The sequence below is a fragment of the Euprymna scolopes genome, chromosome 42, assembly GCF_053919585.1.
Source record: "Euprymna scolopes isolate OS-2025 chromosome 42, ASM5391958v1, whole genome shotgun sequence".
Taxonomy (NCBI): domain Eukaryota; kingdom Metazoa; phylum Mollusca; class Cephalopoda; order Sepiida; family Sepiolidae; genus Euprymna; species Euprymna scolopes.
The window spans coordinates 69834181-69846725 of record NC_136523.1 but is presented as its reverse complement, the minus strand read 5'-3'; the positions used below and the strand labels follow the sequence as shown (position 1 = coordinate 69846725).

Sequence of the window (12545 nt, the reverse complement as noted above, 5' to 3'; positions counted from 1 at the left end):
CCATTTTTTTTTTTTTTTTTTTACACAGTGATCACCACTTATCAAGGCCCGGAAGCCACTCAGGGATAAGGCTTATTGCAAGTACATTACGTTAGTGTGGAGATTTGATGAACAGTAATACTCGGCTGTTTACTAAGCTTTGATTTTAACCAAAAATGATTTTCTGCCCGGTTTGTCAATTAAAATCACTTTCGAATGAACAAATCTACAATGTAAATATTAAGTTGAGTATGCTTTTTTTTTAAACATATTTTTTCGTTGTCGTTTTTGTATTTGTAAGGAATGAACACTGAGGATTTGTGTTCTAATGAAGTCAGTTTCGAGTATTGACGGAGAATCCCCGGGTCAGGTTCTGAAATTGTCGAAGTAGTTTACGATTTGAAAGCCATCTTTTCTTCATCTTTTAACTTCAACCCTAAACTAATGCGAAGTTTTAGGCTGTCAACATTGCCGTCTTTCGTGGTTTAACTTATTTTAAAGCATTTATGCAGTTTAAAAAAACAAATAGTCAAGCGTTACGTTAGAATAAGAAAAAATTGTCCGACACGATAGCATCATATCTTTGAAGTCTCGATAATCGCTTTAAAATAGAGGTACTAAATGCAGTAATGCAAATGCATAGTGATCCGATCCAGTGATATCCACGCTATTTTTTTAAATCGTATTTCCACGTTTAATTAAAGTTTTATGATATGTTTTTTTTTATTCATTTGTAAGGTTAAAGTACAGAATAGGTACAAAACACCCTCCCCATGTTAAGAATGGCTTTTTAAATAATAACGTTATTACTTCAGCACAGCACAGCGCCACAGCACTGCTGTGGCACAGCAGTACAGCACGGATCACTCTCTGCATGAGTACCAAAATAGAAAAATAAACAAAATACTGACAGAAACACACTCAATAAATGCCTCGTAATACTCGACACTATTTGTTTTTCGAACTGAATAAACTCTTTAAAATAAGTTAGAATTAGAAAAAAAATCATTCAGCTATGTAGAAGAATAATTTATCTTGCTTTTAACACTTATTGGTTATATATTTTTGTTTGTCTTTTTTTACCACTTTTTCGTTGTTGTCTATTATAAAACATACTCTCAACATTTTTTTTCACTTAACCTTTCACATACTTAGTGTCGTCTGCATTTTTACATTGTTTTCGTATTTCAAATTGTAAATCGTTTCGGTCATTACCGGGACTGACACAGGATTTTCCATCAATATTCGGAACTAACTCCGTAAGAACTGAAAGCACTGGTACCCTTTCCATACAAGCACCGTTGTTTTATTCATTTAAATAATCACCACAGCGATTTTTTTCGCGATCGTGATTAACACGAAAGTGGTTTTGATGCATTGCAATTGGCGAATATAACTAATTTATAACGAGAATTAAAGTTTATAGTAAGAAAAAAAAAAGTAAGTAACAAAGACAAACAGTATTTGTCGGTGGCGCCACTATTCTGGTCAAGAACCATCGAATGTTATTCGCCTTGGAAGATATCATAACATAGTTTTAATATTCGATCGAATTTTTTTTTTTTTTTTAATATTCAAAAGAATAAAATTATGTAAATTGAAAATAATTATTTTAAACGTTTTTTTTTTCATTCAATAAAGTTGAACGAACGGATTTTAAATCGATCGTTTTGTTTTTATACATTTTTTCCTTAAAATCTTCTAGAAAAAAAGATAATAAAAACAATACAATTTTACATAATATAATCGAATTTAAAATATCCCATGAATTTTATTTTATTTATATTTAAACTAAAATTAAAAAGACAACAAAAGGGCGAGATATCGGGTGCACGTCCAAATTTACGTAAATCAAAAGTTTTATTTTATATTTACCAATCAACGGCTCAAAGCATTTCTAGCCAACGTCAATGAATTACTTACCACTTTAATGTCGTGTCGCATGAGTTGCTATTTGCATAATCAGATGAAAATATTGAAACAATTAAAGAAAATGAAATTCCAAATTAAAACACTTTCTTTAAAATGGCGGAGTTAGCGGATTAATATCTATTTTTGTGAAGCGGTTATTTGTTTCTATCGTGAATTTAGGTTTAGTCAAAACCGCTAAAAATTAAAACGAAAACTAAAAAAGAAACCAAATTTAATTAAAATTGTAGTTTTCATTCTTGCATTTTAATCATGTCTTTATAAGAATATGAAATTTAAATATTTAGTTTTTTTTACCGTGGAAACTAAGTTTTAGCGGATGTAGAAGATTCACAGTAAGTTTTATTACCGGTATATTGGCTGCTGCTGCTGCTGCAATTTCTTAAGACAGCGAGAGAAGGAGAGGGGGGTATGTTTCACTGTTCTTCGTAACAAGACCACGTGTATTTCGTGGTGGCAGACGGACGTTTTGGTATACGGACAAAAATAACTGCGAAATAGTTGTCACTTTAAAATAATTTCTGTTGAAATTTTAACAATAGATCAGGTCTGTTAAACAATATGACATAAATGAATAAATATTTCCTAAATTTCAACTTTTTGCTGAGTATTTTAAAATGTTTTCAGGAAGCACAATATGAGCACAAGGAACCTCTCATTTGAAAATTAAAATATTTCAGATTTGCATTGAATTTGGTCCATAGTTACGAGACACCAAATAAGCAAAGTTTCATGAATTTCAATTTCTTCTTTAGCTTAAGCATTTTAATCATTTTCTAAACTCAAAATCGTGTTATGGATTTTGATTAAAATTGGAATAAGGATTCTAGACAAAGGTTTAGTAGCATAATATCTCGATTTGAATCTTTGTAGGGAGATGTGAAAGTGGTGCAAAACTGTTCTGTTTTGGAAATGGATTTCATCCGCGCTATTCTTCTAAGTGTTGAGTTGCAAATCTTTTCTGTTTTGCATTTTGCATGAAAATATCGATTTTACTAAAAATTAAAATTGAATAAACTTTTGCTTGATAACAAAATTCGAACACTTACCAGGGTCTTGAAATATTTTAGTTGTCAGATACGACATACAAATCTCAATCCTAATTTGGTCAGCCTATCTCTTTAGTAGTGGTTGTAATGTTAAAGTGGGTTGATTAAATGACGGAGGCATTGTTGTTTTATTAACGTTATGTTATAAAACATATATGCAAGATGACTTTTTGACGCATTAGACCATGTTGTTTAGCTCCAAATCACAATTGTTCCTGCCTGTATTCCTAACAAAAGGTCACAATCCTTGCACGTAGAAAAAAAGTGCTTATAGCACTAGGTGTGTCAGAAATTTCGTGAAAATAGTGAATAATTCCACCCCATCTTTCCAAGCTTATAACTCCTCGAAAAAATGTAATTCAAGCCCTAATTTTTTTTTTTTCAATTAAAGGAGCAAGGACCAAGGTTTCTTAAAAAAAAAAAAAAAAAAAACGTGTTTTTTTTTTTTTTAAGCTTCGGACTTTACAGGTAAATTTCTAAAAAAACAGTTCTTTTTTTTGTTTTAAATGTGAATATATTATTTATTGACCTTTTCTCTTCAATTTGTGATATATAACACTTTGGTGAGTAAATTAATTATTTACTTTTTAATAGACATTTCAAAATGGGAGGCATGAATTATTCGACCCTCTGTCTTTCCAAGCTTATAACTCCTCGAAAAATGTAATTCAAGCCCTAATTTTTTTTTCAATTAAAGGAGCAAGGACCAAGGTTCCATTAAAAAAAAATAAAAGAAAAAACAAATAACGTGGTTTAAAAAAAAGATTTTAAACTTCAAACTTTACAGGTAAAATTCTAAAAAACACTACGTTTTTTTTGTTTTAAATTTGAATATATTATTTATTGACCTTTTCATTTCAATTTGTAAGTAAATTAATTATTTACTTTTCGGTGAGTAAATTAATTATTTACTTTTTTATAGAAATTTGAAAATGGGGGGGGCGTGAATTAAAAAAAACGTTTGTCTAAAATATTATATTCGGTTTATTGGAAAGAACATAAAATTTCACATTGACCCTGAAAATATCGTAAAAATAGAATCAATAGAAAAATTTTTATAGATTTTTAAAGTTTAAAAATTGAAAAATATTGAGTTCGGAAAATTCATTACTGTTTAAAAAAAAAAAAAAAATTCTATTACTTTTAAAACAACTTTAATAGTTTATTTTGGAAGTATAATCCATAAAGAAAATAAATAACCCACTTTTAACAGAGAAATTACGAGTTTTTTATATTTTATTCGCAGTTTCGTGTTAGGGGTATCAAAAATTCCTACAAAAATTCTGATACACCTACTACATCTCCCATACGAGATAGAAAAGAAAAAAATTGTTGATAGTTGTGTCATTGAATACTTGTGTTGTATCTTTTTGGTCTATGTATTTTATGGCCACTTCCTGTTGTTGTATGTGTTGACTGTTTTGGATTTCTCTGGTGTGATATGTCCTGTTTGTAATGAGGTGATATGGTCATTTAAACAAACCTATTTATAAATAGGAGCTTCTGTTGCTCTTATTTGGATTCTATTTCTTTTTGATGATCCGTCTGGAAGTCAAAGAGATGTAGGATCTCGGTTTTGCACATTTTTTTTTTTTTCTGATTGTTGCTGGTTTCCATTTCCCTATTTGGTAATCCAACATACGCACATCTTGGCCAGGGACATGTGGTGGTAGATTATGAGCTGTTCTATCATAATATATTTTCTGCGTATCCTGTCTGATTTTGGATATGGTCAGTGTTGAAAAATCTTGGCGTTGGAATTGTTGCAACTATGTTTGTTCTCATTATGCGGTTATTCAAAAGTTAAGCTGAACTTGGAAGATTACGTTTGATTGTTGTGTCTGCTGCTGTACAAGTGTCTGCTTGTTGCTGTTGCTTTTGCTGCTGTTGTTATTGCTGCTGTTGAACCAATACCTATTGGGCCAGTTGATCTTGCTGCTGTTGCTGAGAAAGAACTTGATGTTGGCCAATATGAGAACGTTTTATTAACATATATACAAGATGACTTTTTGACATGTTAGGCCATGTTGTTTTAGCTCCAAATCACGATTGTTCCTATGCCAAAAGGAACAAGCATGCACATAGGAAAATAGTGCTGATATCATTACACTGGTTGTCTTTTTGTTCATTCTTTAATCAAATCTTCTTTATATTATGGAAAACAGCAACAGCAGCTGTGAATGTTGTTTTTAAGTACCAACTCTTCATTGTACAAAAGCTCAAAGCAACAGTTTCTTTCAACCAATCAGCAATTTTCCTTTCAGAATCAATGTATGTGCCTACATCAAAATCCAATCTTGGTTTTTAGAGCTGAAGGCCTCAGCAAACACAATAGTTTATCCAACTCCCATACACACATATTTCTACACACTCACTGACAAAGGCAAATTAATATGCACCCACTCACATCTACAATGCCTACTCAATTTACACACACACTGCCACATGCAAACTCGTGCTGTACCAGTCGTAACAAACATGGCCACTCAATTCCTTATACACTAAATAACTTCTATCCACTTGGAACTTTCTGACATTCTCTGAACTTTCGAATTCTGCTAACTCTTTACTTTTAATAATAATCTTAAAATCTGGTTGTCTGAACTTCTTAATGCGATGCATCAAGTTTTTCTAACTTTTGCACATATTATGATTTTGTTGTTCTTAAGTAAAATAACATTCTAAACTTCAATCTCATTTCTAAAGTTCTAAAATGGTTGCGGTAGCTTGAGCAGTCAGCTCGATTGGTAGGCCAACCAGATATTACCATATTTGCAGGTTGTATAATCACCTCTACTTTCTTAAGATCTGGCTTGATACCATGTTTTGAGATGAAATAACCGACAAAGGGTATTTCACATATCATTCAATCTGAATTGGTTGGCCCTGCCAGAAACCAAAGATCTAAACAGCATTACTCTGACACAACCATTTCCATTACCACCTTATGTTTATTGTTGTTGATTTTTTATTACCTCCTTACTGTGTATTTTTGGAGATTCTTTTTGCCTTTTTTATAACCTCATTTGATTTCTGTTGTTTTTTTGATTACTTACATGATTTCTATTTTTGTTGATTTTTGTATTACCTACTTTTATTATCTGCTTAATGTTAATTGTCATTACTTTTTTATTACCTACTTATTATGTATTTTTGTTTCCTCCCTGCTATGTATTTTTTTACCGACTTTATATATATTTTTGTTAATTTTTTATTGCCTGCTTAATGTCTTTTTTGATAATTTTTTATTACATTTTTATTACCCCCTTAATGTTAACTGTTATTGATTTTTTATTACCTACTTTTTATTATCTCATTAATATTTATTGTTATTGATTTTTTATTACCTACTTAATGTTTACTGTTGTTGACTTTTTTACCTACTTAATGTGTATTTTTGTTGATTTTTTTATCTACATAATGATTTTTATGTTGCTTTTTTATTACCTTCTTTTTATTGCCTAATTTATTGATTTATTGATTTATTAATTTTATTGCCTAGTTTATTGTTGTCGCTTTTTACAATACATATATTGCGTCTATTTTTATTAATATTTTCTTATCTGAAATATGTCTGTTTGTTGTTTTTTGATTACTTAGTGTCTACTTTTGTTGATTGTTATATTGCATCCTTTTTATTACATGCTTAATTTTTTTATTACCACCTTTTTATTTTTTATTGCCACCTTTTTATTTTTTATTGCCACCTTTTTATTGTTTATTTTTAATTGCCACCTTTTTATTGTTTTTATTATTTATTGCCACCTTTTTATTGTTTTTATTATTTATTGCCACCTTTTTATTGTTTTTATTATTTATTGCCACCTTTTTATTGTTTTTATTATTTATTGCCACCTTTTTATTGTTTTTATTATTTATTGCCACCTTTTTATTGTTTTTATTTTTATTGCCACCTTTTTATTGTTTTTATTATTTATTGCCACCTTTTTATTGTTTTTATTATTTATTGCCACCTTTTTATTGTTTTTATTATTTATTGCCACCTTTTTATTGTTTTTATTATTTATTGCCACCTTTTTATTGTTTTTATTTTTAATTGCCACCTTTTTATTGTTTTTATTATTTATTGCCACCTTTTTATTGTTTTTATTATTTATTGCCACCTTTTTATTGTTTTTATTATTTATTGCCACCTTTTTATTGTTTTTATTATTTATTGCCACCTTTTTATTGTTTTTATTATTTATTGCCACCTTTTTATTGTTTTTATTTTTAATTGCCACCTTTTTATTGTTTTTATTATTTATTGCCACCTTTTTATTGTTTTTATTATTTATTGCCACCTTTTTATTGTTTTTATTTTTAATTGCCACCTTTTTATTGTTTTTATTATTTATTGCCACCTTTTTATTGTTTTTATTATTTATTGCCACCTTTTTATTGTTTTTATTTTTATTGCCACCTTTTTATTGTTTTTATTTTTATTGCCACCTTTTTATTGTTTTTATTATTTATTGCCACCTTTTTATTGTTTTTATTTTTAATTGCCACCTTTTTATTGTTTTTATTATTTATTGCCACCTTTTTATTGTTTTTATTATTTATTGCCACCTTTTTATTGTTTTTATTATTTATTGCCACCTTTTTATTGTTTTTATTATTTATTGCCACCTTTTTATTGTTTTTATTATTTATTGCCACCTTTTTATTGTTTTTATTTTTATTGCCACCTTTTTATTGTTTTTATTATTTATTGCCACCTTTTTATTGTTTTTATTTTTAATTGCCACTTTTTTATTGTTTTTATTTTTTATTGCCACCTTTTTATTGTTTTTATTTTTTATTGCCACCTTTTTATTGTTTTTATTATTTATTGCCACCATTTTATTGTTTTTTTTTATTGCCACTTTTTTATTGTTTTTTTTATTGCAACCTTTTTATTGTTTTTATTTTTATTGCCACCTTTTTATTGTTTTTATTTTTTATTGCCACTTTTTTATTGTTTTATTTTTTATTGCCACTTTTTTATTGTTTTTTTTTTATTACCACCTTTTTATTGTTTTATTTTTATTATCACCTTTTTATTGTTTTTATTTTTTATTGCAACTTTTTTATCGTCTTTTTTTAATTGCAACCTTTTTATTGTTTTTATTATTTATTGCCACCTTTTTATTGTTTTTATTATTTATTGCCACCTTTTTATTGTTTTTATTTTTATTGCCACCTTTTTATTGTTTTTATTATTTATTGCCACCTTTTTATTGTTTTTATTTTTAATTGCCACTTTTTTATTGTTTTTATTATTTATTGCCACCTTTTTATTGTTTTTATTATTTATTGCCACCTTTTTATTGTTTTTATTATTTATTGCCACCTTTTTATTGTTTTTATTATTTATTGCCACCTTTTTATTGTTTTTATTATTTATTGCCACCTTTTTATTGTTTTTATTTTTAATTGCCACCTTTTTATTGTTTTTATTATTTATTGCCACCTTTTTATTGTTTTTATTATTTATTGCCACTTTTTTATTGTTTTTATTTTTTATTGCCACCTTTTTATTGTTTTTATTTTTTATTGCCACCTTTTTATTGTTTTTATTATTTATTGCCACCTTTTTATTGTTTTTATTATTTATTGCCACCTTTTTATTGTTTTTATTATTTATTGCCACCTTTTTATTGTTTTTATTTTTAATTGCCACCTTTTTATTGTTTTTATTATTTATTGCCACCTTTTTATTGTTTTTATTATTTATTGCCACCTTTTTATTGTTTTTATTATTTATTGCCACCTTTTTATTGTTTTTATTATTTATTGCCACCTTTTTATTGTTTTTATTATTTATTGCCACCTTTTTATTGTTTTTATTATTTATTGCCACCTTTTTATTGTTTTTATTATTTATTGCCACCTTTTTATTGTTTTTATTTTTATTGCCACCTTTTTATTGTTTTTATTATTTATTGCCACCTTTTTATTGTTTTTATTATTTATTGCCACCTTTTTATTGTTTTTATTATTTATTGCCACCTTTTTATTGTTTTTATTATTTATTGCCACCTTTTTATTGTTTTTATTTTTAATTGCCACCTTTTTATTGTTTTTATTATTTATTGCCACCTTTTTATTGTTTTTATTATTTATTGCCACCTTTTTATTGTTTTTATTTTTAATTGCAACCTTTTTATTGTTTTTATTATTTATTGCCACCTTTTTATTGTTTTTATTTTTATTGCCACCTTTTTATTGTTTTTATTATTTATTGCCACCTTTTTATTGTTTTTATTTTTAATTGCCACCTTTTTATTGTTTTTATTATTTATTGCCACCTTTTTATTGTTTTTATTATTTATTGCCACCTTTTTATTGTTTTTATTATTTATTGCCACCTTTTTATTGTTTTTATTATTTATTGCCACCTTTTTATTGTTTTTATTATTTATTGCCACCTTTTTATTGTTTTTATTTTTATTGCCACCTTTTTATTGTTTTTATTATTTATTGCCACCTTTTTATTGTTTTTATTATTTATTGCCACCTTTTTATTGTTTTTATTATTTATTGCCACCTTTTTATTGTTTTTATTATTTATTGCCACCTTTTTATTGTTTTTATTATTTATTGCCACCTTTTTATTGTTTTTATTTTTAATTGCCACCTTTTTATTGTTTTTATTATTTATTGCCACCTTTTTATTGTTTTTATTATTTATTGCCACCTTTTTATTGTTTTTATTTTTAATTGCCACCTTTTTATTGTTTTCATTTTTATTGCCACCTTTTTTATTGTTTTTATTTTTTATTGCCACCTTTTTATTGTTTTTATTATTTATTGCCACCTTTTTATTGTTTTTATTTTTTATTGCCACTTTTTTATTGTTTTTATTTTTTATTGCCACTTTTTTATTGTTTTTATTTTTCATTCCCACTTTTTTATTGTTTTTATTTTTTATTGCCACTTTTTTATTGTTTTTTATTAATTGCAACCTTTTTATTGTTTTTTTTATTGCCACTTTTTTATTGTTTTTTTTATTGCAACCTTTTTATTGTTTTTTTTATTGCCACTTTTTTATTGTTTTTTTTTTTTATTGCCACCATTTTATTGTTTTTTTTTATTGCCACTTTTTTATTGTTTTTTTTATTGCCACCTTTTTATTGTTTTTATTTTTATTGCCACCTTTTTATTGTTTTTATTTTTTATTGCCACTTTTTTATTGTTTTATTTTTTATTGCCACTTTTTTATTGTTTTTTTTTTATTACCACCTTTTTATTGTTTTATTTTTATTATCACCTTTTTATTGTTTTTATTTTTTATTGCAACTTTTTTATCGTCTTTTTTTAATTGCAACCTTTTTATTGTTTTTATTTTTTATTGCCACCTTTTTATTTTTTATTGCCACCTTTTTATTGTTTTTTTTTAATTGCAACCTTTTTATTGTTTTATTTTTTATTACCACCTTTTAATTGTTTTTATTTTTTATTGCCACTTTTTTATTGTTTTATTTTTTTTGCCACTTTTTTATTGTTTTATTTTTCATTACCACCTTTTTATTGTTTTATTTTTATTACCATCTTTTTATTGTTGTTTTTATTACCACCTTTTTATTGTTTTTATTTTTTATTATCACCTTTTTATTGTTTTTATTGTTTATTATAACCTTTTTATTGTTTTATTACCATGTTTTTATTGTTTTTTTTATTACCACCTTTTTATTGTGTTTTTTATTACCATCTTTTTATTGTTTTTTTTATTACCACCTTTTTCTTGTTTTTTTTTATTACCACCTTTTTATTGTTTTATTTTTATTACCACCTTTTTATTGTTTTATTTTTTATTACCACCTTTTTATTGTTTTATTTTTTATTGCCACCTTTTTATTGTTATTCTTTATTACCACCTTTTTATTGTTTTTATTTTTTTTTACTACTTTTTTATTGTTTTTTTTTATTACCACATTTTTATTGTTTTTTTTATTACCACCTTTTGATTGTTTTTATTTTTTATTACCACCTTTTTATTGTTTTTTTTTTATTACCACCTTTTTATTGTTTTATTTTTTATTACCACCTTTTTATTGTTTTTATTTTTTATTACCACCTTCTTATTGTTTTTATTTTTTATTACCACCTTCTTATTGTTTTATTTTTTATTACCACCTTTTTATTGTTTTATTTTTTATTGCCACCTTTTTATTGTTATTTTTTATTACCACCTTTTGATTGTTTTTATTTTTTTTTACTACCTTTTTATTGTTTTTTTTTATTACCACATTTTTATTGTTTTTGTTATTACCACCTTTTGATTGTTTTTATTTTTTATTACCACCTTTTTATTGTTTTTTTATTACCACCTTTTTATTGTTTTTTTTATTACTACCTTTTTATTGTTTTTTTTTATTACCACCTTTTTATTGTTTTTTTTTATTACCACATTTTTATTGTTGTATTTTTATTACCACCTTTTTATTGTTTTATTTTTTATTACAATGTTTTTATTGTTTTATTTTTTATTACCACCTTTTTATTGTTTTATTTTTTATTACCATATTTTTATTGTTTTATTTTTTATTACCACCTTTTTATTGTTTTTATTTTTTATTACAAAGTTTTTATTGTTTTATTTTTTATTACCGCCTGTTTATTGTTTTTATTTTTTATTGCCACTTTTTTATTGTTTTTATTATTTATTACCATCTTTTTATTGTTTTTATTTTTATTACCACCTTTTTATTGTTTTATTTTTTATTACCATGTTTTTATTGTTTTATTTTTTATTACCACCTTTGTATTGTTTTTATTTTTTATTGCCACTTTTTTATTGTTTTTATTTTTTATTACCATCTTTTTATTGTTTTTATTTTTATTATCAACTTTTTATTGTTTTATTTCTTATTACCACCTTTTCATTGTTTTATTTTTATTACCACCTTTTTATTGTTTTATTTTTATTGCCACTTGTTTATTGTTTTATTTTTTATTACCACGTTTTTATTGTTTTATTTTTTATTACCACTTTTTCATTGTTTTATTTTTTATTACCATCTTTTTATTGTTGTTATTTTTTATTACCACCTTTTTATTGTTTTATTTTTTATTGCCACTTTTTGATTGTTTTTATTTTTTATTACCACCTTTGTTATTGTTTTATTTTTATTATCACCTTTTTATTGTTTTTATTTTTATTGCCACTTTTTTATTGTCTTTTTTTAATTGCAACCTTTTTATTGTTTTTATTTTTTATTGCCACCTTTTTATTTTTTATTGCCAGATTTTTATTGTTTTTTTTTAATTGCAACCTTTTTATTGTTTTATTTTTTATTACCACCTTTTAATTGTTTTTATTTTTTATTGCCACTTTTTTATTGTTTTTATTTTTTTTTGCCACTTTTTTATTGTTTTATTTTTCATTACCACCTTTTTATTGTTTTATTTTTATTACCATCTTTTTATTGTTTTTTTATTACCACCTTTTTATTGTTTTTATTTTTTATTATCACCTTTTTATTGTTTTTATTTTTTATTATAACCTTTTTATTGTTTTATTACCATGTTTTTATTGTTTTTTTTATTACCACCTTTTTATTGTGTTTTTTATTACCATCTTTTTATTGTTTTTTTTATTAC

General features: G+C 24.9%; 1 protein-coding gene across 6 annotated transcripts in view; it reads right to left on the bottom strand.

The window, feature by feature from the left end:
* LOC145267136 (high mobility group protein 20A-like) overlaps positions 1-2291 on the bottom strand; it is a 67567-nt gene extending 65276 nt beyond the window's left edge. For 2 of the 6 annotated variants that reach the window (XM_080123176.1, XM_080123177.1), the window contains exon 1: positions 1903-2038. The gene's annotated coding sequence lies outside the window, so the exon portion shown is untranslated. Of the gene's footprint in view, positions 1-1902 lie in introns of all 6 variants that reach the window. The other 4 variants (XM_080123174.1, XM_080123172.1, XM_080123175.1 and 1 more) reach the window with 3 other exon arrangements.
* Positions 2292-12545: the final 10254 nt, after the last annotated feature.